The following is a 4,989-nucleotide window of genomic DNA, read 5'->3' on the forward strand; positions in this document are numbered from 1 at the left end:
AGTGGTGTAGAGCACAAGAGTTGTGTTTCCTTGTGAGCCGGTGAGGACACTGTTGGTGCAAAATTGGTGTTATAGTTTGCAGCTCTTGAACAGAGTCAGGTTGCTTTGCTTCTGCTACTGGTGCTCAGACTGGATTGTATTTTTATTTATCTGGTACAGGAATTCCTTAAGGAAGAAAAGCAAGCAGTAGACATCATCATATCCTAGAGGAGACAAAGCAGGATGACACTTCTGCAGACTGACTAGGTTAGAGGCATGCTACATAGCATGTGGCAAAGTACGACGTTGCCTATGAAAGCGGCTACCTCTCTGAACTAGTTAGTGTCCAAGGTGCCACTCTGCCCTGCCTTCAGGCTGATTTCAGTCCAACACTGCTCTCATTAAATACTGCAGTAATTGTACTTTCTTCTGTGCAAGGGGAGAGAGCACAGGTAAGCAAGGGAGTAGAAGGCTAGAGTTGTGATGATGGCGCTAGAAATCAGGCATGGCCGTATAACTGCCGTCTCTAATCATGTATTAGATCTTCAGCGTAGCTCTTGTATAGTCCTATCAGCATTCTAGTCTACCAAAATATGCATTATACATAGCCCTGTGTTTCTAGTAGCTGACACCATTATATCGTCTTAATCAAAGTACTGTATATCAAGACAAATAAGCTTTCTTGTTTAAACTTCAGCAGCATAATCTTTTATTTCCCACTAGGTTGAAATTTATTTTTTAATAAACACTTGTTAGTAGTCTGAAATGTTCATCTGCTTTGTGTAATCTTGTACAAAACCCCATCTACACTGGTGCAAATGAGATTGTAACCAACCAGTGGAGTGGAACTGCCAGGTTACCCCACCGAACACTCCCCTAAGACTCCAAGATGATCTCACCTCGTTAAACATGGACCCTGCTTTCTTGTGAAGGATGGAGTCCTGATTTTATTTCCTTGGAGTGGCAGTGCTTTGCTTCAGGGATTATATTAGATCTGAGTAAGCAACTCTCCCTACAGCACTTTTTATAATTTCTAAAACATGCACATTTATTTCAGGCTGCCATAGTTGAAAAGCAAGCTTAAGAATATTTTCCCTGGGAACTTTTCCTCTGGGATCTCCATGTCCCGATGAGTGCACGTGTGGTTTGCGGAGCTTCAAAGCAGTTTGAGGCACTGCAAACCACATGCGGTGCTCATGCAACTGGTGTAAAAAAAAAAAAAATAAAAAAAAAAAAAATGTGCTGCTGAAAAATGATCCCAGATTTTAACGAAACCACCGCTGATCAAAGTGGTGCAGCGCGCGCAGCAGCAGCGTATGCTACCACAAAGGGAGCCTGGTCGGCCAGAACCATACACTGGCTGCCAGCCAGGCTCCAAGGGGCCAGATGCTGCTGCTGCCTTGGGAGGCCCCAAGACTCCAGGTAAGGCTACCGGGGCCAGCACAGATGCTGGCCCCAGCCTCACCTACAAATAGCAGCAGTTATTTGTCCCACAGGAAACGTGTGCTCCTGCCCGTGTGCACTCATTGGAACATGCCCATAGTGAGTAATCTGGAGATAATTATTATCCTAGATGGCCACTTCCCTTGCCACACCCAATAAAGCTAAATGGTGCTAGAACCAAGGCTATGCAGTGGGCAGAGACAGGTTTACTCAGCTATGCATCATGCCTTTAGGAAAGGAACGCAAAGCCCTTACCAAGAAACTCACTTTCAGCTGGTCATGTGAATGACCAGGAAGGAAAAGGAAAGGCAGATGCTTATACAAGGCAAAATGAACTCATTCATGTATTAAAGCTAGAAAGGACTGTATGATCATCCTGTATGACATGCAGCATTTCACAGGCCTGAGAGCATCGCCTAGTGCATTACAGAGAAAGCAGGAAGGAAAAACCAGTAGTCCCCACCTCACCTAGACCTACAGCAATAGTATTGTATGAGAGCAGGGATACCCCTACTATGGCATCTGCAGCATAGTGCTAGTAAAACACTGGCATTGCATTGAACCATACTACCTGCGCTTTATAGGAAGACTAGTATTTTACAGATACAAAGGAAGCCAAGAGCACACTCAGCAACCACTGCAAGAGTTCATTTTGATTGTTTTCAGAGTGAACAATAGCATCCGCTGTTCACTGTCCACTACCCACTGCCTTTACTCTCACTTCAGAAAAACTGGTACATATGGGGGAATTACAAATCCACTGTCTACATAGACACAATAGGCACTTGGCTCCTAGCTTGGAAGTGTGACACCAAAGGATCAGAGAACATAGGCAGAAAGTTGGCTTGGTATATAGAAGTTTAGACAGCTAGCAAGCAGGATGGGATTAGTAATACTTTTAGGCTGTTGTGGTTGCTAAGTTTAATGTGCAGATGGTACCATGATTTGATAGTTATGGATCAGCCTACTTTTAAATAATGCTTAAAAGGTTGCATAGAATTATATTGCCTTGCCTTAATATCACTTCAAAAATAGCTTGTGGACAAAACTGTTAAATCCACTTCTGTACTAAGGGCATGTGATGAAAGAAGGGACTACTACAGTTTCCTAAAGTTATCAGTCAGAGGAGATGGTGGTTCTAGTCTCCTATACCCTCAATTATTTTTGTCTGTTAAGTACACATATGGTACAGTCCCATTATTAAAAGTGGGTAGTAGTGTTATAGGATGGACTTGAACGTGTCATGTTCTCGGTTCAGGCAAAGTAGCAAACCAGCATTCTTTGCAGAGGAGAGTACATTCCAGCCGACGGTCTCAGTGATCTTGTACAAATAAGGAAGCAAGCAATCCCAAGTCATATGGACTTTCAGTGCAGCTGAAATAAAACGGGGGTGGATGGAGAAAAGTCAGTGCTTACCAAAGAGGGGAAAGAACAGATTAGTGTTATTTTTAAAGCTACAAAGAGGGAATTCTGAACTCGGGGCACAATGAGACTGTAAGATCATTGGCTAACAATAGCTCAGTTAAGGAGTTGAGACAAACTGCACTCCTAGATTTATTAGGCAAACTTACACGATGTCTGGAAAGGTAGCCGCATTCTTATGAGTGGGGAACATTAACACATAAACAGAGGAGACGCTTTGCCTATTACACAAACACCCCGGAGTTTCTCTTCACAAAAGAACGTTGTAAAGTCAATTGTTTGTCCCAGCCTTCCCGCCACAGCAGACACAAGTAATAGTTGCTCATCAGCTTTTCCTTACATACAGATCACAGGACCCCAGGAAAGTGAGTAGTCTTAGCATTTCTCAGGGTTATGTGGTAAAGGCTCACTTGAAATGCCCAAAACAGCTAAGCCAGGTACCTGAGAATAAAGCAGGGCCTGGTTTCAGCTGTTGTGAAAATGCATTTTATTTGGAATTGAAAAATATTTAACTGAGACCAATGGCTGAAAACAAGTATGTGTCTCTTTGCCCATGCTAGCATTTCATGTGAAATCATTTAAACTGTGTACATATTTCAGTAAAGTTTCAAATGCACACAACCCCCCTCCCCTGCAGTTTTGTATTCTGGCTAAAGATAATGAAGACTGCAGGCAAATCAGCCTGACAGGTAATTCACCATTAACAGCTTGATTTCATCAGTCTGGCCACAGTGCATTATGAACTAGACAAATTAGATCAGTCAGGAGAATAGATATAGCATTGATGTTTAACATTTATCTTCCATTACCTGCCTGCAAGAGAGGAAGTCAAAAACTATTTTTACTCCTGCATTTGTTAAAAATATTTCAACTTAAAAAAAAAAAAAAAAAAAAAAGGTATTTTCTGCCAATGTGACTAAAAGTTACAGCAGGTTAGACCTATAAAGCAAACTGTGTTGTGCTATAAAACCTTTGCTAAAGAATTTATTGACATGGATTATTTGAGAATCCTAAGTGCTGTTTTCTCCATTTATACAGACCCCACAAATTCCATTTCTTACACTTTTCAAACTGAGGTGACAAGCTAAACACCTTCCTTTCTCTGCACCCTTGGTTTGTCACCACCTGAAGGTGAACTCTTTAGGCCACTGCATTGTCTGGGATCCTGATCTTGGATAGGGACTACAGATGGTACCTTAAAATAGCTTTTCAAGATGGGGGGCCTTGTTCTGTGTTTGTACAGCCTGTAACACTGGGACATATTGCAGGTGGGCTGCTGGGTGCTACTGTAATAGCAAACGAGATGGGGGAAAGGTGTTCATAAGATGGGGGGAAAAGGCACAGCCAGGCCCAGGGTCAGTGAGGACCTAGTCAGGGAACTTCTGGAGGGACTAGATGTGTTCAAATCAGCAGGTCCTGACGATCTCCACCCCAGAATGCTGAGCAAACTGGCAGAGGTCATTGCAGGACCCCTGGCACAGCTTTACAAGCACTCGTGGTGCTCTGGTGTGGTGCCAGAGGACTGGAAAAGGGCCAATGTGGTCCCCATTTTCAAAAAAGGGAGGAAAGAGGACCCAGGAAACTACAGGCCCGTTAGTCTTACCTCAGTCCTGGGGAAGCTTTTTGGGAAAATTATCCAGGAGCGCATCTGCAAGGGGCCAGCAGGGGAGTTTATGCTTAGGGGCAACCAACATGGGTTCATTAGAGGCAGATCCTGTCAGACCAACCTGGTGGCCTTCTATGACCAGGTCACAAAAGCCTTGGATGCAGGTGTTGTAGTGGATGTAGTCTTCCTGGACTTTAGGAAGGCCTCCGAAACTGTCTCTCACCCCATCCTCATTAAAAAATTAGGCGTCTGTGGTGTCGACACCTACACAGTCAGATGGATTGCCAATTGGCTGGAGGGCCACACCCAGAGAGTGGTGGTGGATGGGTCATTTTCGACCTGGAGATATATTGGCAGTGGGGTTCCCCAGGGCTTGGTCCTTGGGCCCGCACTGTTCAATATCTTAATTGGTGATTTGGACAAGGGGGTGAAAAGCACCTTGTTCAAATTCGCAGATGACACTAAGATGTGGGGAGAAGTGAGCACGCTAGAAGAGAGGGACAGGCTGCAACTAGATCTCAACAGGTTACAGAGGTGGG

This window comes from Alligator sinensis, unplaced genomic scaffold (assembly GCF_000455745.1).
Source record: "Alligator sinensis unplaced genomic scaffold, ASM45574v1 scaffold309_2, whole genome shotgun sequence".
NCBI lineage: Eukaryota > Metazoa > Chordata > Crocodylia > Alligatoridae > Alligator > Alligator sinensis.